General features: G+C 41.4%; 1 protein-coding gene across 3 annotated transcripts in view; it reads right to left on the bottom strand.

The window, feature by feature from the left end:
- CALD1 (caldesmon 1) overlaps window positions 1-19,610 on the bottom strand; it is a 184,975-nt gene extending 165,365 nt beyond the window's left edge. The window contains exon 1 of one of the 3 annotated variants that reach the window (XM_060020927.1): window positions 19,495-19,610. The gene's annotated coding sequence lies outside the window, so the exon portion shown is untranslated. Of the gene's footprint in view, window positions 1-14,744; window positions 14,875-19,494 lie in introns of those variants that run through there. The other 2 variants (XM_060020925.1, XM_060020926.1) reach the window with 2 other exon arrangements.
- Window positions 19,611-22,805: the final 3,195 nt, after the last annotated feature.

Genomic DNA, 22,805 nt, shown 5'->3' with positions numbered 1-22,805 from the left:
GATCCACCAGGAGGAGTGCGACATGACTAGCCGCTCTACTCATAATCGCCAAAGGCCAGAAATGACCCAAATTGTTCGCCAACAGGTAAACTGGCATATAATCGTTCAATGGACTGTCAGCAAAGCAAGGGAAAGATCGAACGACACGGCAGCCAGGGTCATGGGTGAATGGGGGATCTTTCACAGACACACAGGGCGCCACTTCATGAAGTCCAGGAACAAGTGATGGAGGCGACAGAGGCCAGAGCAGTGGTTCCCTAGGCCTGGGTACATTGATGGGGAGAGGGACTCCAGGGAGCCTTGTGGACGGAATTCGTCTCCATCTTGATCTGGGGAATAGTTATATGGGTGTATACATATGTAAAAATTCTTCCAGCTGTACCCTTAAGATTAGTGCACTTCATTGTATGTATATTGTAACTGTGTGTACATTACACCTCCAAACAAGTGAAGGATGTAACAGTTCATCCTGAGTCAGCCTTTCCCATAGGCTCCAAAATCAAACCAGAAGGATTTAGTGGAAATTCTCTACTTTTGCTATAATGAAATCTCATTTTCGAATAAGTTACTCCCTATCATCTTCAAAAAAGAAAAAAAAAAAATAGAAGAAGGAGGGGGGAGGGGAAAAGGGAAGGAGGACTAGGAGTGGGAGGAGAAAGGCAGGAAGGAGGGAAGCAGACACTCCCATCAAGTATCTCCTTTCACCGGTGTTCCCCTCATTTATTAATTTTTAGAGTACTTAAAAAAAGGAGAGAAAATTATGATCAAAACTCTTAAATAAGTAAATAAATAAGAAGACAAGAACGGCTTTTTCCAGCTGACACAGCGCTATACTGTCAAGTATTTCAGACATCTAGAGCTTGGTTTCCAGTAATTCGCAAGAGAAAACTATTCTGTCTTTCTCATTTTAGAGTTGACAAGGAGCTTCCTTGCATGACCCTGATTGATAACTGAAGCAGTTTTTCAGAATGAACCATAAATTATGACTGAATCATAAAAAGAACTACATTTGAAAGGGTTCTAAGTCAATGTTTATTCTATCTTGTTACCTCAAAGTTTATTTCTACATATGTTAAGCCTATAGCAGCCATTACTAGGCTTTTGGTATATATTACTTTAGAGGCTAAAATAATCCAGATTACTGAAGTCATAATGAAGGCAACGCACAGTCAGCTTTGACTAATTTTTTTTTTCAGGCTATATATTTTCAACTCTAAAAGGGTATACACGTACACACATTGAAAATGTGTCCTGTAAGTTCCCAGACACATACACAGAACATGTCTGTGTGATAGTTCTAGGTATGGCTGCTTATGTAGTATAGAGATTGTTCTAGTCTCTGAGCAGAGGTGCTGAATTGGTGGACAGTCCAATAAAGGGCTCATCTGAGACCCATGTGATGGTCGTGGTGGTTGTGTAACATTTGATAATGGTGGTGATGGTTGTGCGTGTGTGTGTGTGTTTTCAAATATGTAGGCAATCTGTCCTGCATGTATTATGGCAGACAAATGTGGCCTCCCTGAGATGCAGTCAAGATTGTACCAAAACAAAGGGAAGAAGAGGAACTCAAGTGGTGAGACAATACCTGGAGTAGAGTGGAGGAAAGAGAAGAATTGAGAAGGGGATAAGGGAAAATTGAAACTCACAATGACAAAAATGCAGAAAGGTTCTTGGGGTGGAAACAAAAAGAAGAATCAGAACATAAATGGTGTTGCTGTCTCTTTAAGATCCAAAAACAGAGGGAGTTGTTGCTAGGTGAAGTAGGATCTATGGGAGACAGAGAACAGCCATGGGGAGGATAACTGTCCATCCCAAATTACCCCGATAGTCTCCATTTAGAACCGCTTTTTTAGGAAAATTATTAATAGCTCCTCCTTTCCCTCTCAAAAGTGTCCTGGTTTAGATAATAAATGATAGAATCACCCTCTCTCTAGACCACATCTGGCCTAAGAGAGAGAGTAGCTGTAAGTGGGACTAAAGCTGGGAAATGGACACCAAGAAGAGCTTTAAGGAAGGGGTAAAGGGAAACACTGGCTAAAGAAAAAAGGAAAAAAGGAGACCAGGTATAATATGTGGACAATTTGTAACCAATTATGCCAAACACAGTTAAAGTTAGAAAGGCCGTTTAGAGGAAAAAGTGTATAAAAACCTAAGGCTGGATGGGGAAAAGACAGAAGAAAACAAAGACAAAAGACAAATGATTCAGAACACAAATATGTGTAGGCTCCTATATTTCCCCCTGTATTTGGGGATTAGTGGTTATGATCAGCATGTATAAAAATGACTTAAAATGGCCATCCTGGCTTTCCACCCAGCGTAGGCACACACAAAGTCCCATCTGTTGCTGCTTCCCAGCCTGCTGCTCCAAAGCTGCTCACCTCCTCCCAGCGCTCTGCCTCTGAGCCCTGCAGGTTGCCTCGACCAAGCCTTCCCACCAAGCCCCCTCCCCCACTTCTGATGGCCGCATACCAGACTGTCTGCCACTGTGGTTTCACAGGCTTCCACAGATAGGCCACAGTATGTGAAGCTGCATTTCACTGCGTCATTTCAGAGACCTCTTTTGACTTTTTCCTGGATCAGAATTTTGTATTGCGAAAGGCAGAAAGTAAATGTCAAGGGCAAGTTCAAAAGGCTAAGTGATTTCTAGCTAAGCATTCCCTATACCCAGAGGGAAGACGGACTACCACCGGCAAGTGGGTCTTTCGCACTTAGAGTTTCAGAAAATATGTCTTATAGATTTCTGCCACCATTTTGAATTGGGGCATATTATGGGTTGAATTTTGTCTCCCTCAAAATTCTTATGTTGAAGTCCTACCTCCTAGTACCTCAGAACGTGACCTTTTTCGGAAATAGGGTCTTCACGGGGCAATCAACTTACAGTGAGGTCATTAGGGCAAGCCCTAATTCAATACGACTGGTATCTTTATAAGAAGAAGAAATTTGCATACAGAGAGGACGGTATGTAAACATGAAGACGGCCATCTATAAGCCAAGGGGAGAGGCCTGGAACAGATCCTTCCCTCACAGCCCTCAGAAGGAACCAACCCTGCTGACACCTTGATGTTGGATTTCCAGTCTCCAGAACTGTGAGACAACAGGTTTCTGTTGTTTAAGCCACCTAGTTTGTGGTACTTCGTTACAGCAGTCTGTCCTAGGAAACTAATATCCCAGATGCAGGCTGGTCACAGATGGGAGTTACGAGAAGCTGACCAGACTAATTATAGCTTTTCCATTTCCCTAGGAAGACTAAGTAATGCTTCTTTGGTGTATCTGAAAGAATGGGCACTCCCTATGGCAAGATGGGACTGGACGATCCTGAGGAAAGAATTTCTACTGCTCATGCCTCAGTTTCTCCCTCCATGGAGTTAGTTATAGGGCCTGTGGTCTGAAATCCCCACTAGGACTGATTGGTATGGCAAAGGGTGATCACGGAAATATTCTGAGTTTTGGGCAGGAAGATCAAACTTAAACTGTGGAGCCTTATTAATGAATACACTGAGAATGGCTGGCACGGAAGTAGATCCTAACTTCTTTAGTCAGTCACTGAAGTGGAGGACTTCCCACATGATCCTCATAGAATCAGCTCTGTCTTGGCCTTTCGAGTACCTAAATTTGACATAATCAAACACCAAAACGGCTTGCCGTATTCGGACAAAGGGTTTAATCCTTCAGTACGTAGTTCCAGACTATCTCCCCTTGAGTTGAGTTAGAGAAAAGGGTGTAGCCTGCTTGTTAAACTATCTCTGCTCCCAGAAAAACAAAACACAAAAATATTTCTGCACGTTTCTTTTCTTTCCTTCTTTTTAAAAGCTGCTGTAGGCCTAGGTTCTCATTCTGTCGAACACTCACTTGAATAACCTCTTGAGTCAGTAGTGAAAGCAATGGTGTTTAGCCCCACTTCCTTATACGGCAGGGAAAGACAATGTGCTTGTCTACTTGAACTGCAGTGTGGCTCTCTGACAAATTATAATGACTGGTTATGGAAACCTCCTGTTCTGGTTTCCATCGCTCTCCCCAGGACAGACACAGAACAGACAGCTGTAGGGAAATGGAAAGGGTTGGAGACAGGGAACAGTGTCGAATTTAGCTCTGCTCTTTGCCAGTTGTGTGACCTTGGGCAACTTATTTAATTTACTTTACTGCCCTGAGGTAGTTACCTTCAACCAGAACAGTGCTTGTCATCTAACAAGTATGCCAGCAAGGTAGTTGAATGAGTTAGCTTACCTTCTCAACCATCTCTAACCTAAAAGGCTTGGGATAACTACCAATCATTTCTATTTGCTCTCCCTCCTAAGTTCAGTACGTTTTTCCCTAGATAAGTCTCAGGCTTCTCCCCTCTCTCATTCTCTCTTCTTTCCTCCCTCCCTCTCTCACTCCATGTCTAAAACACTGAAAACCTACAAAACAACCCAGCCTCGGGAATAATAAAACCCTTTAGCCATACTAGATAAAGATGATTTGGAATATTAAAAGCAGCACAGGGACTTCCCTGGTGGCGCAGTGGTTAAGAATCCACCTGCCAATGCAGGGGACACGGGTTGGAGCCCTGGGCCGGGAAGATCCCACACGCTGTGCAGCAACTAAGCCCATGTGCCACAACGACTGAGCCTGCGCTCTAGAGCCCGTGAGCCACAACTACTGAGCCCTCGTGCCACAACTACTGAAGCCGGCACGCCTAGAGCCCGTGCTCCGCAACAAGAGAAGCCACCGCAATGAAAAGCTCGCGCACCGCAACAAAGAGTAGCCCCCACTCACCACAACTAGAAAATGCCCACGCGCAGCAATGAAGACCCAACGCAGCCAAAAATAAATAAATAAACAAATTTACTAAAAAAAATAAAAGCAGCACAGCTCCAATGATAAGGGTAGGGGAGAAAACTCTGCGGCTGAAAGGGATGGTGGAGGTTGTCTGCCTCTGCAGAGCAGGGTTGTCCAAGTTCCAGAGACTGATATAGTTTAGAAAGTGCTTATGCTGACCTGAAACAGGGTTTCCTGTAACTGTATCTATTGGTCCTAGTTCTACTTCCTGGAGAACCTGACATTAAAGAACTTGACATGACTTCATGTCATGGGGCTCCTTTTGCTCCATCTACATGATGGCGGTAGAGTAGGCAACTGGGGAGAGTGGGTGGCTAAGGGCATGGGGACTAAGAAGAGCCCCATGCCTACAGATAGCCCCCACAGGAAGCCACGGCTGATCTGACGATTTTTAACTTAGTGCCTATTATGTGCAAAGCAGTTTAGGGGTATTATTTATAGTCCTTATAACAACTACCAAATGGAGGAACAATTATCTCCTTTTTATAGTGGAGAAACAGGCTAGAAAATGGTAAATTTGAGATTCAAACTCAAGTCTTCCTGATTTCAAAGTGTGTTCTCAAGTAAGTCACATCCCCAGAGCCTCGCACAAAATCAGATGGAGCAATTAGGCAGCACGGTGTGGTGGTCGAGTGGACTAGGGAGCCAGATCATCTAGGTTTGAATCCTGACTCTGCCACTTACTAGCTGTGAGACGTTAGATGTGTTACTTAGCCTGACTGTAACTCAGTTTCCTCATCTGTAAATCTGATTGTTATGAAGATTATTTATTTGATTCGCTACTTGGCCTGTGTCAGGCGCTGCTGTAAGCACTCAGTACTGATACAATTAGAGAGGAGTCAGTGAATTCAAACATGAATATTGGCTTCAGCTTTCTTATCAAGAAGAAATTATGGACATTTATTCCTTTACTCATTTAGCTCACATATGAAGCACCCACTATATGTGGGTCAAGGCACTTTTTTAGGCTCAAGTCACAGCACCTGAAAAACACAGACAAAGTCTCTGATTTCATGGTGCTTATGTTCTAGGAGCATAGGAAATAATAAACGAGTGAAGAAATAAACAGGCAGTCGTAAGCATACGTTATGAATATGCATGTAACTAAACAACAACGGTATCCTGATTGGCTCTTCAGGGTAGAGGCTAATTTTACTGACTTGATACCTTAGGGTCAGTGCTGTGCTAGTAAATGTTTGATAACAAGCCTTGGGGGTTGGCAGGTGAGGAGAGTCTGATTTGTAGTATTTGCTAATTTCCAGGGTGTAAATACTTCCATCGTGGTTGATCTCAAGCTCCCAACATGACATCCGTGAATGAAGAACTGGGAGAAGAAGTTCTCTTGCACAGCATTTGGTAGTATTTCCATCATATGGACACAATAGATGTAACTAACCTTGAGAGCACAGATAATAGTAAAATGTAAAATAATTAGGAAGGGATGAGTTTTGAGTATTTATTACCATGGTTTCGATACAATGTATTTAACCCAAAGTCTATATAATTTAATTTTTAATGATGACAGTGCATAACAACTAGTTCTCAAAATCTTAAAAATTTAACAGTTGGCTTTTGGGAGCTTGCATGAGCTGGCTCCACACACCACTGTTTAGGGAGCATGGAGAGGGAGACAGTTCAGGGGAAAAGGTGACTGAGTCACTGTCGCGTCATTATGCAGATGCGGGTCCTAATCTAACTCCTTTTTAGCTGCTCTTTTCCAGCAAGCTCTGCTTTCCCGTACACAGTGGAAGCGCTGCTCTGTAAACCAAATACCGTCGGTACAAATATAGCAACAATTCTGGCATTCTTATTGGACCAGTTTGCTCATGCAGAGATAGTTTTAGCCCTACAATCCTTAGTGAATATAATTTATGTACTCGGTGCTCTGAATATGGTAGATTCTTGTGCGCAATACAGAGGATTAACTCCTGACTGTTGAGTAAAGGAAGACCCTAGAGATGGATTTTCTGTCCTGCAAAAGTAAATTATTCCCCCTTTCCATGAACCTGAGGCCTCTTGTCTCTTAGGGCTCACAGGCTTCTGAAAGGGCCACCCAGGGAAGCACCTAAGGCCCCAGCCTCAGAGGAGATGGACGGCGGGAGTGGAGGAAGCTTCTCCCCTATTCCCACTAAGGATTTGTACATTCCTTACCACAAAGTGGAGAAGACAGAAAAACATTTTCTGTTTTTTCTTGGTAAGTTAAATATCAAAAGTAACCAATCTTCAAAACATCCTAAGGACAGGAATACTTAAAGAGACAATTTTTCTCAAGTTACCCCTCCCCCGAAGCCTAAATTTCACTTAGTAATGGTGGCTGGAACAGGAAGTGGAAATACCATGAGAAATTTTATTCTTGCCACATTTTCAATGCTTTACAAAAGCAAACACTGGAAATCTCATCAGAAAGCTTGACCTTGCCGGGTTGATAACTCTGCAGCCAAACCCAGAGTACTGGAAGCTGGAGGAATTTTCAGATAAATATTCTAGCGCTTCTGGAGGGACTCTTCATCAAAACTGATTATTTGGAATAGACAGCTGTAACTTTTACAAAGAAATTATTTGAAACTAAATAAGTAGGCTTCTGAGGAATAAGTGACTCCGTGCATCTACTCTAAGTTATTTTAAGCATAGATGTGCAGAACTGTTTCTCAGGCAGAGTGTTTTAGCAGAATCATCAGGGAGTCTTCACAAACTGGACCCCAGTGGATGGGTCTCAGGGATGTATGTTTTCAGAAAACCCTACAGTTGACTCCAATTAAGACGCCGGTTAAGATCTCCTGGATTATAGGCAAATCAGGCTGCGGTGTACAATCCAAATCCGTAAACTGTTAAAATGGCACATTCGTGCTATCAGGAGAAGCAGCCTGGTGTCCTGAGAGGTTAACAGTGTGGGGCTCGGGAGATGTGTGTTCCAGAACCACCTTTGCCACTAATTAACTGGGCGACCTTGGTCAAGTCACTTGGCTTGTTCTTTCATTCAACAGGTATTTACTGGGCTTCTGTGATGTGCCAGATGCTTGGTATATATTAATGAAAAAAATAAATGTTTTTTACGAATCTTACTGACATGAATCAAAGAAACCTACAAATACGTGTATAATTTTACTCGGTGTGGCTAAGCTTTAGTTTCTCATCTGGAAAATGAAAAATAGATTACTGGTTCATTTTCTTTTTCAGAGTTTCTTCTCAAGATCCCAGATTTCTTGCCCCAAACTTCCCACACACAATATAATTACATGTTTTAGGTCCACTGATTGAGAAAATACAATACCAAAAGCTACTATGAATTCAATAACTATTTAAAATAAATTGACATTTGTGTCATCATAACGCATCTATATAATTAGAAAAATAGTAGCACACGTTGTTTACTCAGTTTGTCAAGATCATTTGCTGCATATATGGACTTGTTTACCTATTGCAATAATTTAGTGGCCTCCCAGGGGTCCAAGGTGCAGAGGTTAGGAACCTACAGACCATATCAATCACATGAAATACAAGATACTTGAGTAGCAATGGCCCTTTTCTTCCACAACAGACATCACTATCAATGACAGCGTTTTTTTGCCCACAGAGAGTTTAAACTCAGCCTCAGAATCCTTCTCAACACAGTATTCCAGATGGTCACTACCAACTGTTTAAAGCTGGCAAACAGAGGAAAAATTATTGGCACTCCCTGGGCTAAATGACTCCTAAGGCCCTGCACAGCTTTAAAAAATCTATGAATCTTATGTATTCAGTTTTGCTGTCTTGAGAAACACAAACGCCTTCTCCCCTCTCTACGTAAAAGTTCTTCAAATGTTTGAAAGACATCCATGTGGCCCCTACATTTTCTTTCCTTTGGGATAAACAGCTCCAGATTCCTTATCTGTTCCTCATATTCTGTTGTCTCGACCACCTCTGGCCTTTGACGCTCACCCCTGTTTGCATATTTGTCAATATTTCCCTGAAGAACAGCCCAGAACTTCTCTCACTCCCCTTGATAGACATTGAGACATGCGTTCAGTGACTGAAAATTACATTGCAAACATTGCCGAGAACTGAAATGTCCTTGATTGAGAGTATACTAGCTTTTATGCATTAAACTTATTAAGCACTGTGATTTACATTGAGATGTAGTTCTTTTCATTTATTAACATTATTAAGTCATTACATATTTAATTTTAAAGATTGCCTTACTTTGTGGGAAGCCATATCACACCTATGACTCATATGAAAATACTCAAGTGTTTTTCTTTAGAATCTTTCTAAAATGGATAATTCTTATCTTTTCAATTATCGGTGGTACAAGCTTCCAGGCCAACTCCTTCAAGATCGGCTCATCAGGCCATGCCAAAGTGACAATCAGGAACTGTATGACCCTGACAGTGGGTGTTTGCCTCTCTAGGAATTCAGTCACATAAAAATTCAAATGATATTCATTGATAGCTGTTGGATATTTCAGCTAATTTGCTTTCCATGCCTAACTTTCTCTTCTAACTAAAATTGCCCACTGGGCTTTTTTTCCCCCAGGGGTGACTACTGCAGCCAGACACACTGGTAATTCATCCATAGGCATGCCAGTAACCCTTGATGTTCCCTCCGCTAAGGGATTTGCCAAAGACAATAGTTACTAGCTGAACCAATCAGATTTCCTCTCTCAGAATTTAACCAGGAAGCACAGAAGGAATTTTCCAGTCTGCAGAACGACAAAAAGCAGCAGCCACATGTGCTGCAGCTGAGTTACATTAATGGCAGCACATAGACCTCTGCTGAGATTGTTGGACCCACCTTGATTCCAGCCCCATTCTCTTTGGACTTTGGTCCTATCTTGGCTTCTATTCTTGGATTTCCTTGTGATTCCATCCCTTTATTATTCCACATGTATCTTATAGTTGTGCGCCATTACTCAAGCTACTGAAGCTTATTAATATAAGGGTCTCTTTGTTCCGAACCCAGTGTCAAGAGCTCTCACACATGTCACCGTACCTGTCTGTACACTACCTTGCTAAGCAAGCTCTTGGTTTTTAACCTCCTGACTTCTGATTTTTGCTGTTTCTCTTTTTCTTACCTGGCTATGATTCACATGTTAGCCCATGGGTGTATTTTATGTCCATTCTGGCTTAGACCCTCCTGACACCAGTGGAACTAAAGTCCTTGATATTTCTGGCCCTTGGGTCCCTGGCTGGGGGTTCCGGGCTTGCTCTGGTCCTGCCCCTCTTTAGCACTCAGGTGAAATCTGCCTAGTTCCCCAGCTTGAGACAAGGGAGAGGGAATGTTACATGTGGGTGTAAAAGGAACTAATGACACGTTCCTACTTACTATGTCTTTCTCCAAGTGAGATGACTTCCTTACAGTCAAGTGCTTTCATCCACGTATTCACAAAACAATGATAGAAGCCTCAGGAAATGATTAAAAAGTAATTTATCATCAAGTTAGCCATCGTTGGTACACATAAATTTTTTAAAAGGAAAGCCGTATACTAAAATGAGTGCTTAATAAGAACACCCTATTCACCTAAAATATTCCCCCAAATATTCATTTTCCTTCAGCCATTCCCTCACTGCTGTTTAGCAATCCTGTTATTAAGCTCTTAGCATACACTTAACAGCAGCCATTCCTGAATTCTCCAGTCCCTAAGCTCCCCACAGAAAACCGCTTCTCTAGAGATGATCTCCTTTTCTTTGAAATGGAGGCCATATGAGGTAATCTCCTTCTATATTTGTGTGTATTTACACCTTCCTGTCTTCCTTCCAAAGAATCTGGGAAACAAGATTGTTTTGGTCATGTTTTGGTCCCATCCACCCTTGTCTCCACTGGGGATCAAGACTTTACCTCACTCCCCACCCCCGACCGCCTCCCCCCCCGGCCCCCAACCGCCCCCCCCTGCCCCCCCCACCCCCACCCCCACCCCGCTCAAGGGTTTCTCACAGGTCGGTCAGAAAGGCGGGTTCGCAAAGGACCTTGAGGGGTTAGAGTTTTTATCAGGTTCTCGAAGATGTCCAGGAGAAAAACAACAACAACACAGGGAAGCACAGCTGACCGGGCAGCCCCGTCACCTCTGCCTCACAGCCCCCGGTCACCCTTCCCTTCTCCCCTCCGCTCACAACACTCACCCACCACCAGCCAGCTGTGAGTTGGGGGTGAGAAGCAGAGTGGCTCTTTACCACAGAAATGGTTCTACCATCTCCTCTGTCCGCTCTAACCTTTCTCCCTTGACCTAAAAACATGATGACGCGTTTCCCTGCCTCGAACATATCTGGGCTTGACTCTTCTGCTTTTGTCTGGACTTCCTCCTGGAGCCAGGCCACTGCAAGTTGTCAGTGTTGGATCAGGAAAACCCCCTGTTTGGACTGGGGGTGGAAGAACTAGAGAATCTGGTAGAGGCGGAGGCCTGGGGGAGGGAAGTTAGGGATGCCACCCAGGGTCAATTACAGGGGACCCAGTTGGGGGTACCAAAGACTGAGGCAAACAGAGACGAGAGGGCAGATCCAGGGAGCAGTCTGGTCTCAATACCAACAGGAACCACAGCCAGGTGCTCCTGATTACCTCAGCCTCCTTACAAGGCCCAGGCTTGACATGCTGGGATTAGTTCCATGCTTTTGGCTGGAGGCAGAGAAGCTGCCTCATTTACTAAGGCCTTTCTGTTGTCAGCACCTTGTCATTGGTCTTCCATTCAACTAGATCTTCAGGTTCCTGGATACGGCCTTACACCATTGACAACCCGTCTTATTGGCCCCCTGATACCTGTGTCCTCCTGGTCTCGGATTACCAAAGCCAAAATTTAGACAACACTGGGGTGGACCAGTATTCCCTAACTCTGGGTTCAGGGTTTTAGAAAGAAGTAGGATCTAGAAGGTGTCACTCAAGGGTCCTCAAATATGAGGAAGGAAGGAGCAGATAATTAGGGAAAATAGATAAGAAGTGGAGATACCAGCCCAAATGAGCATAATGTCCAGAGGACTCAAACTGCAGGCAGTGGAGTATACAGCCTATAGAGAAGAGGGGGCGAACAGCTTCATCCCATTTACACATCTTAACCACTGTGGGAGGTGCGAGAAACATTAGAATGCCCATTCTACAGATGAGGTCAAAGAGTTGATGACTCCCCTCAAAGGTTTGGGCTTTTTATATAGGGGAACCAGTACTGGGACTGACCTCTCCTGAGTGGAGCCAGAGCTACAAGTATCTCTTTAAATTAACCAACTACTCAGAACCTATAAGCCTCTCTCCAATAATAAACTTTGATTAACTTGATGGATGAAGGACTTTCAGTAAGGAGCAAATGGTTCTATTTTGGGGCTTTGAGAGAATCTACCCAGAAAACTCTTTTTTAAAGTCTGAAAATTCTTTGGCAGCATCTTTCTAACCTCCTCCTTAGTCCTACCATGCTATTTGCATACCACTTCGTCAGCATTTTCCCCTGTCTCCCACCGGGGCCTCACCCTACCGCGTTTCTGAGACATGTGACAGACTGCAGGCAGGTGGGCAACCAGCTACTCCCTCCTCATGCCCATGTCTAAGTCACTTTCTTGTCTTGCTAAAGAATGACTAACTAGTAACCATCCTACCACGAAAATGACAAATGGAGACAACTGCATGTGTTTCTAAGAAAAGGCCTCCTAAGGTACATTTTACTTATCAGAACAGAAAATATGTAGGCTGGACTCTGGAACTTTCCATGGCTGAGCACAGGACCACCCTATACCATCTGCCCCAGAGCCGGAGATCCTCAGGCCAATCACAGGAGCCAATTAGAATTGCTAATAGCCTCACTGTCAGGGCATACTTATACGTATCTCGCTTAAATCCTTTAAACTTCAGTTTGAAACTTCTCTTAACTTTAATGTAAGAATTGTGTATTTATTTAAAGCAATCTTTTGATCCTAATTATTTAAATTGTGCATTCTACTGGTTTTGAACAATGGAAACAACCCAGCCTGTTACCTGTGGATCAATTCATAGTACATTCCTTGTGTGTGCTAAGATCAACTTTTTATTAGTGACTTTTTATTCCAGCCTTTTGCCATTGTACTTCTCTTTATTGAATGATTTTAATAAAATGAAAATTTTTGCACTGTGGTTTCACTGTGCTCCGTTTACCTCCCTATTTGGGGAGATGTGTCCTAGCTAATATTCAACAAGAGGAAAGTAGCACAAAGAGTGGCCTAAAGTCCTACGTAAGGTAAAATATCCAAATCCCCCTGTTCCGTCACTATGTAGCGCAGAACGCTTAAAGCATTATTTCAAAAAAATGTGTTTTTCTGGTTGTTGGGGGTGAGAGACCACACGAGGAGGCCGGGAGAGAGCGGTGGTAGCAAAGTTTGAACTCTCAGGGATTCGGAGATGTTGGTTTCAAAATGGAATTTATCCTCAAATCCCAAGATTATAGATTTCCTTCCAAATTGCATTCCCAACACGGCTTAGAGAACAGTTGAGAAAGAAATTGCTCTCCATATTTTGATTGACATTAAAAACACTGTGAAAATGGTCTGGAACTTGATCTCTTCGAGGGAAGGACAATAATCAAACTATAGCTTTTGCCTGCAGCCTTTCTTTCACACTTACTCAGAACTGTTCCAGGAAAAGAAATTCACAGGGAATTTTGTACTCATATATCACTTCTAGAAGGAGAGGGAGGCATTCTCAAGAAAATTATCCCCAAACTTTTAAATACAGAGAGAGAAGATTAATGAATCGCAACACAAAACCACCTCTATCCATGGAATAAAATCAAACTGAGGCAGTCATTTGGAGCTGGAAACCTTTAACATCCAGGTTTATTTTTTTAAAAAGATCAGATTTGCCCTTCTTGCTACATACCACCTAGTCTTCACTTAAGTTCTAGACATCCATGTCTGGTTTTGCCAAACACATTAGAAGGATTTTACTATTTCAGTTTACAAGTCCATCTGCATAGCCCTATTAATCGAAGGGATCCATGAATACCAAGTACTTTGTTCTCACCCATTTTTTTGACCATGCATTTCATTGCTACAGCACTAAAATTCCCCCACCCTGTACAATCAGCTCTCTCTAAAAGGAATTCCAGGCTACTACCAACTAGCTGCCTTGTACTACTGTTTAAGATGCCCCCAATATGTCGGACTATCTTGAAATGAAAGGCTGTTTCCTCCCTTTTCAGAACACACTTGCAACCTACACCTTTTTCAAATTCTCTAGTGACACTCAGGCATGCTTTCAAACAGAAAATAAGATTTCTTAAGAAATAGTTTGGTCGGATGTTAAATGCGATTTCTAAAAACACACCCTCTAGCACATGCATTCTCTCATTATTAGGTTTTATAGGAAACAGATCATGGGAGGCATCTTCTGTCTCAGCAAATATCAGATCAGTTACATTAACCCAGCCGGTGCTAAATGCCAGTGCTCTTCCCCGCTCTGACCTGATTTCCTTGCAGCTCTAGAAGTTTAGTCTTAAACACTGGTAGCAGAATAAAATGTAAATGACTTTGGTTACAAATTATCACTTTTTGGCTTCTCATCAACCTAAAAAGTTATTGTTCTTTTTAAAGCAGAACCTCTTTAAATCTCTGATAATAAAAGATGCAGGAGAGACTTCTGGTGTGAGCAGACAGGCACAGAACGGCTACTGACACTGACCTACGGCTATCAGGTATAACCCCCATGACACTCCTGAACAAAAGGCTATCTTATCAAAGTTGCCAGTGGTCCCTGAATATACGTCTCTATATAATCGCTCCTCTCGTCCCAACTCTAAGAACAAAACTTGAGATCTCATCCTGTTTGTCTTCCGGGAACATCTGCAGGGCAGCAAAGCCCGGTCTGGCTCTGAGAATTTGCATGGTTTACTGGCGTTTACAATCTTGCATCTCCAGCTACCTTGGCCAGGAATGTTGACTGAAACCCGGAGAAAGTCCCCATACTCTCTGGAGGAGATTATAAGAAAGCCCTCTGTGCCTTACCTCTCAGGCTGAAACTTCTTCCCAGGGACTAAGTCAGAAAGCAAGGACTGATTTCTTTAAGCAGAAGCACAGCAAGAGTGCAGGCAGGCAGGCAGCCTAATACACACTGCTCTATTCAATAAAACTCCAGACCGCCCTTCCTTAGCCCCTCCCAGAAGTCCATGCTAAGTGAACACATATCCCCTATGTTTACAGTCGGCATCGGTGGTATGCATTGTCCTGTAGTTTTTCTAATAGGCAGCCAATGACGACACCCCAGCCGAGGTGGATGCAGCCTGCCTGTGGAGATGCCTGTCATTCCCTAGGCATGCTCAGGAAATCACTCATCAGAAAAACCAAGACCTAAAAAGCTCTGAAGCTGCGTGCTGGCTGCCAAAACCAGCCTGCTACATGCCCTTTTTTGGTTATCCTTAGCAGGGCCTCTGGAAGTGAATCCATTGTCAGGAACAATCATAAGAAATGTTAATCTTGGAGAAAGAGGCTGTCTTGTAGAACACAAATGGAACTTTAAAAAAGAAAGCACGGTCCATGAAACTTAACAGTCCGTAAGTTTACTGGGGTGGAGGTGGGGAAGGCTTTTTAATTGAGGGATCCTTGATAGCGTATTTCTTTTAAAAGTAGTTGTACACACAAAATGAAGTTAAATTGTGTATGTAATTGTAAAGCCTGAAATGGCTAGGACTCAGGTCTGATGTACAGGCTAGATTTCAACCTGAAAGAGGCACAGCCTCCTAAAATATGTCTACGTGTGTTATAAAAACAACTAATAAAAAAAAACTTAGGTCTTTTTTAGTAGGTAATGTTTGCCAGAACAAGTGTGCTGCCAGAAACTCAGCTAGGCAGGATCCTATGGGCTTGGCTATCCTCACTGGTTTTCCAAATCACCTTTCTCTCTCCCTCCCCCTCCTCTTTGTTTATTCAGATTTGGCAACAGAGAGATATTGCTAGAAACTAAACGCAACAGAGGGGGTATGAAGGAACCCAGCACCTGCTTTGGAGCTGGTGTAGACGGATGCATATGCCCACAGAGATGACACTGATGCTATAGTGACTTCTTGAAAGGACTCCAACCAACTCTTCCTTGGGTGGGATGTGTGCTATGAGAGGGTCAGAATTAGGAGATGCTGAATTGCAATGAAATTAACTAGCCCGTGTGTATATATACTCTGGGGTCTTATACTTCTCAATATAGAATTCACTCAATTAGTCGATCAGTGCTTAATTCAACAGCAAGAGACTATGAGCACTTCCTGTTTGTCAGGCCTGGGTCTAGGTGCTCTAGGTGCTCTACCTCATTCACTATTGCTCTGTGTTTGGAGACTGTTTCATCACTGGCTAAGAGGAGTTAAAATATTTTCCCTGGCTAATTACAAGTCCAGAAGCATGGTCTTCAAAAATCTTAGGTTTTGCCGTATAAGCCTTTCCCTATTTATGAAGATCCAAATTAGAAATGATCTCTACTTAGGAAAAAGTCCCTGCCCTTTGTGCCTCACTCAGAAGGCTTGGGAAGTGATTGATCCCTATGGTGGCTTCCTTCCTCAGCCCTGAAGCACTAACAAGTTACCCAGAGACATCTATATCAACCCACACTCATCTTTTTGGGGGAAAGGCTACTCTGTCCCCTCTTCCCAACTGCTACTGCAGCACAGACTAAAAAAAGCTACAGCAAAGGCTGCCAGGCAGAGGGAGAGGTGAGCTTCAGGCATCCCAAGTTAAAACTCAGAATGCACTTTCCCAGGGAAGCAGAATAAATAATGGCTTGTGGGTATAGAACAGTCAATGCTACATTTCAAGTACGCTGTGGTTCAACCAGGCATGTGTGGAACACCACTGTTTATAAAATTGTTCCTATGGGAAAATGTTTTCTGATCCCAAATAAATGATTTGGAAATAAACTTCGGGAACACAACCCATTTGGGCTGCTGGGGACAGGTTGTAAGGATAGAATAACACTTCGCAGTCCGGTAAACTGCTGAGCTTGAAGACATTGTAGGGCAGACATCAGTGAGTTCTGAAAACAACTCAGCTGGTGAAATCTGTGTGAAGATATGACCTGTGTCCAGAGATGTTTGGCGCCTGTGATCTCTAGGCAGTATGGACCGTAACTCAAAGAGGCCTGTTTTAATGTGCTGCTTTCCATGGCCACTGCTGATTACATCCTAAGCAGCATTCTCCCTGCTTGTTTGAGTAATACCCTTTGGTTGAGCAGCATCAGGGCATAATTTGCCATTGATGAATAAAATAAGTACCAGCTTTCCAGAGGAAAGAAAAGTTGTGCTATGAATGGGGAAAATATTATCAGCAGGAAACATGGAAAGGACATGCATTTTGCATGGTTTTTAGGAGATAAATGGCTAAATATTTTTGGATTATGTCTTTAGAAAAGAGACATATGTTTCCCTAGATAAATTCTGAATACGGGGTTTTGTGGATGAGCAATCATTCAGCCTATTTTGTGTATTTGAAAATAGACTTATTGTACAGGAACTCTATAGTTGGAAGAATAATTTAACAAACTGCATGTAATATACACCATGATACAGAAAAATTCTTTTTTTTTAACTTTTACTTTTTTAAAAATAAGCAGGAATAAAAAAGAAATGAAAGGGAATAAAAAGAGAGAAAAGAGATATATGTTGCCAATCTCTGCCATGGGAAACTTTACTTGAATAGTATTCACTTTTTCCAGAAAGTCATTTGTAAATGACACTAAAAACACAGGATTTATATAGGAAATTTCTGTGGAATTTATTTCCCACTTGGATCATCCCAGATAAAGAACAGCTTGCCTAGCGTAGGATATATCTACCTGATCAAACCATAACAAATCTAAAAAGACATTTGGAAACATCTGGATGATTCACTGTATTTTTTCAGTTCCAACTGAGTATTTGCGATCATGTAGATCAGTAGTAAGCAGTTTTATTTTGCTAGTGTGTCAATTTGGGAAAGTAAAAGCAGGCCATACTTTTTTCATTCAAAATTAAAATCACTTCATTGAGTTCCATGGAAAATATACATTCTTCCAGCTTAAAATATCTACTTTATTGAATTGAGCAGATATTTCAAACATTTTAAAAGACAGTGGAACATCGCCCCCACCACCAACCCACACAACCTTCTGTTCCTCAAATGAAGTAAGTCCAGAGACTCAAGTTTATAAAACACTCAGATCAGACTGGTAGACTGTTGATACCAAAATTGGACAACAAAAACAGTAAAAAAAAGAAAAGAAAAGAAAATTAGACTAAGTGTACTTACAAACGTAGACGAAAAAATGAGCATATTGAATCTAACTGTGCAAAGAAAAAGAAGACAAGCCAATGCTGTGATGGTCAAAATCTGAAAATCTATTGACATATTATACACTACTAGCAGTTTAAAAGTTTTAAAAAAAATAGAAAAAAGAAAAGAAAAAGATCATCTCAATAGATGAAAAATAATACTTGGTAAAATTAGTAATCACTTATAGAAAAAAAAGCTCTTAAAAAACTAGCAATAGAATCTTTATAAACATAATGAGAGACATTTACCAGAAATATAGAGCAAACATCACGCTTAATGATGATATTAAAAGTATTCCCGGTACAATCAATGAAAAGACAAGAAGGAATATTATCTCTTTTACAATTAAAAAATGGGCTGGAAGTCCTAACCAAGACAAAGAAATAGAAAAAAAGGAAATAGGAGCTATTGGAATTAGAAAGAAAAACAAATGTCTTTATTTTCTATGACATGATTATCTACGTAAATATTTCAAGAGAATCATCAAATATATTAGAACTAATAAAAGAATTTCACAAGATAATTGGAATCAAGTTCAGTATGCAAAAATCCAGAGTTCCTGTAACCAGCCATCTTTCATTTTAAAATATAGTGGGAAAATATGCTATTCATATTACTAACAAAAGTGTGCACTAGCTGGGAATAAATGTAACAAAACACGTGCAAGAAAATTACAAAATTTTTATTTCCTGGATTTAAGGACATAAAAGGCCCGCCTAAATGGTGAAATATATCACTTTTATAAATGGCAAACCTAAAAACTATAAAGATGTAAACTCTCCTCAAATTAACCTATGAATTTATTATTCCAGCAAAAATCCCTAAATGATATATTTTGTAGAACTTGACAAAACAATCCTAAAAGTCATATGGAAAAGTAAAGGTCTAAAAAAAAGGACTAATATATTTATTGGGCAATTCTAATTAACATAAGACAAATAGACCAATAGAATAAAGTAGAAAGCCTAAAAACAGTCCCAAGCATTTACGGAAACTTTTAAAAATAACAGTGAAGGCATCACAGATCAGGGGGAAAATGGTGGACTGTTCTATCCATGGTAAGATTACAATTGATTATGTGAAAATAATAAAATTAGATTCAGAATTCCCACCCACACCCAAAGAAACTAGACTATGTGAAAAACGAAACTTGAAAATGATTAGGAAAAATTGTAGGAGAATACTTTTAAGATAGAGTATGGCAGGATTCTTAAATCATAAAAAACAAAATGTACAAACGAAAAGACTGAAAAATTTTGAGGATACCGTTAAACTCCTCAGATGAAATGCACAACCTTCATTTACTTCTGCCTCCTTCCCAAACCTCATCAAAATAATAATAAAGAAAGAAAAAGTCATAAATAAATCCTACAGGGCAAAGAGTGCTGGAAAGGAATCAACATAATCCGATGTCAGCCAAATTCTGAAATACGGAAAATGGATGCATGGTTGATAATTGACTTACCAGAGATGAGAAACTGAACTCTGGCCCTGGAGAGCGGAAGGCCGATGGACAAGAAAGAAGCCGATTCAAGCCTCAAAACCAGGAAAAACTCAGGATTTGGAAGCTCTGGGAAACTCTGAGGGTGAGGGATGGAGCAGAAAACAGGTTTGGTTGAAAATCTGTGTAAGGAACAGTTAGAAACCCAGATACTCCTCTCCCCACCCCACCAGCCAGATGCACACCCCTCCCTGAACCAGACAGAAACTGGAAGTTTATTTTCTGAAGAGAAAGGCTGGCCTCAGAATGTCAGGCAAAGCAGTGGACAGAAAAGATGCCATGTGCTGAAAACAGACTTTGAAATGAACGTCTGCTCAAGGAACACTAAGCCCCGACCCCTCACTCTGCGGGGCTCCAGGACTCTCACAGTCAGGTTTGTACTCCACAGAAAGGAAACTGGGGGATTCCACTCCAGGGAAACTGGCATGCTCACGGAAAAAAATCTAAAGGCACAACATCTGAGGAACTCCGGAAATGTCTGTCTTAACACCCAAGGCCCTTTTGTGAACTTTGCACAGGAACTTTCAACTGGCTGTTTAGCATCTCACTCTTAAATACGAACATCAAGTTAAGGAAAGGCTCTGAAAGAGAGATTAGGACAACAGAGAAAAGAAACTCAGAGGAAAAAGAGGCAGGGTGAGAAACGGAGAAAAAGCTTCAAGAAGACTATAATTACCATATAACTTCAAGAAAACTATAATTACCATTCTCAGAGAGATAAGAGAAGATGCTGTAGCCACGAAACAAGAGAAATGGGCTGTAAAAAGGTATTTGCAGGGAACAGGAAAGAACTGTTGTAAATGAAAAATACTATGACAGAAATTTATAAAAATTCAATTCAAGAAATGGAGGATAAAGTTTAGAATAATCGTGCAGAAAAGTAGAAGAAAAAGACAAGATGGAAAAAAGGAGAGAAAAGATAAGAACGTTAGAGAATCAATCAAATATCCAACATCTGAGTGTTGCAGAAAATTGTAGGAATGACACTATGAAAGAAATAATACGTTAAAATTTCCTCAAACTGAAGGGCAAAAGTTTCCAGATTCAAAGGGCCCACTGGGCATCCAGTACAATGAATGAAAACATATCTCATTCTGAAGTTAGCACGTTCTTGAGATTATATGCTTCAAAGGGGGAAAAACGTTGGGGTCGAAACTAGAAACCAAGAAGCTTCGAAGACAAGGATCAGAAAATACAGGATGCAAACCCATGACACAGGGGAAAGTGGTCCCATGATGATGGTGAAAGAAAATTCCAGGACAATAGCTGGTCAAGAAAACAATCAGTAGAGGTTGGAGCAGAGGACTCCAGGAAGGATATTTTAAGAAAAAGACAAGTAGATAGGTTACCTGACATATTCTTGGGGAAAGCATTTATGATAGGTACATAGGAAATAAGTAAATATAAGAGTGAGGTCATTATAATTTCAGGAAAAATAAAATATTTGTATGAGAAAGGAAAAGTGGTTATTGTATACTATATAGTTCAACTGTGAGAAAAAAATTACACAGTCATAATTATGTAAACACTGCATATTGATTTCACCAAAACAATGATGATGTAATTAGTTTCAGAGGAGAATAAGCAAGAACATGTTAGTAGGATGGATGATGGTAGATAAGAGAGCTAAATCTTCATTTTGTTTAGCAGAAAATCAATAATAAATGTCTACTATTGAAATTTTAATAGTAGAATTAGTATATTGTTAGGAATATGAAAGTAAATACCAACTCCCCCCCACAATAGTTCATTCATTCACTGAACAAATAGTTACTGAGTGTCACCCACATGTCAGGGCATGTTCTAGGCATTCATTGTGAACAAAATACATTTTGATAAAGGGAGACAGATAAACGCATTAGCTAATACATAAATATGTAATATCAGGAGGTGGAAAGTGCTGTACAGGAAAAATAAAGTGTAGAGGAAGAGAGGAAATCAGGAAGTCCTCTTTGAAGAAGTTTTTCAATAGAGAGGTGAATAAAATGAAGGAGCAAGCAGTGAGAATATATGAAGGAAGGGCATGCCCAACTGCAAGCATAGCAGCGGCGTACTAAAGAAATAAGAAAGATTTCAGAGTAAATGGGGAGAAGTGACCACCAATGGCAGGTCAGATCATCCAGAGCCTCATAGCCACGGTAAGGACTTTGGGTTTTGCTCTAAGTCAGATGGAAAGTCATTGGAAGATGTTGAGCAGACAGAAAAAAGTCACTCTGGCTGCCCTGTGCAGACTAGGCAGAGAGACTGCAAGGGCAGAAGCAAGAGGGAGTTGTTGCCTTCTCATAGGCAAGAGGTGCTTCCTTGGACTAGGGGAGTTGTGGTTGGGGGACTGAGAAAGCACTGAACTTTGGACACATCAGGACTCACGGATGGTTTGGATGAGGGATGTGAGAAAAAGAGAGAAATCAAGGATATCTCCTTTCATGGTCTGAATAACTGAGTGGTAGTGCTGTTTAATGAAATGGGGACCACTGAGGGAGTTATAAATTTCAAGGAGGGGTGGGAATCACACTAGACATATGTTAGGCATATTAAGATGAACAGAGGCTTCCAAGTGGAAGTACAGATAGGTCATGGGATGTACAAATCTGGTGTTTAGGGGAGAGGATGAGGCTTGATATATACCCATGAGATCCATCCGTTTATAAATAGTATTTTTAAACCAGGAATAAGTTACCTGAAAAAATGAAGCAAACAGTGAAAAGAAGAGGTGTGGAAACTGACACCCCATTTAAAGCCCAGAAAAGGAGACTGAGAAGGAGTCATTGAGAGTCATTGCTTAGTGGGAGGATCAGTTAGTTGCAGGAGTGCGTGAGGTGGATGATGACTGCTTTTTGTTAAAAGCCACGTGTATTATTTGACTTCAAAAATAATGTAGTTTGTAATAGATTGGATTGTTGTAGCCAAGTATTCACTTCCTCTTTGACTGGGATTAAATACTCATGTCCTTTGCCTTGTGTTGTTGCAGTGCTCTCAGTAGGAGGACTTGACCTGGGATTTGCTGTGAACCATGGGATATGGCTGAAAGTGATGATGGGTCCATCCCAAGTGGAGGCTTTAAGAGGCATCACATTTGGTTTTACCCTGGAGTGTCTGCCCTTTGCCATGATAACAACAGGTCCCATGGAATGGGTTGAATGGTGTCCACCCTCCTCCCAAAGATACGTTCATCCAGAACCTGGAAATGTCACCTTATTTGGAAATGGGATCTTTGCAGATGCAGTTAAGTTAAGAATCTCTTGATGAAATCATACTGGATTATCTAGGTGGGCCTT

Source organism: Delphinus delphis, chromosome 9 (genome assembly GCF_949987515.2).
Source record: "Delphinus delphis chromosome 9, mDelDel1.2, whole genome shotgun sequence".
Lineage (NCBI taxonomy): Eukaryota > Metazoa > Chordata > Mammalia > Artiodactyla > Delphinidae > Delphinus > Delphinus delphis.
This window is presented reverse-complemented; position numbering and strand designations above follow the sequence as displayed.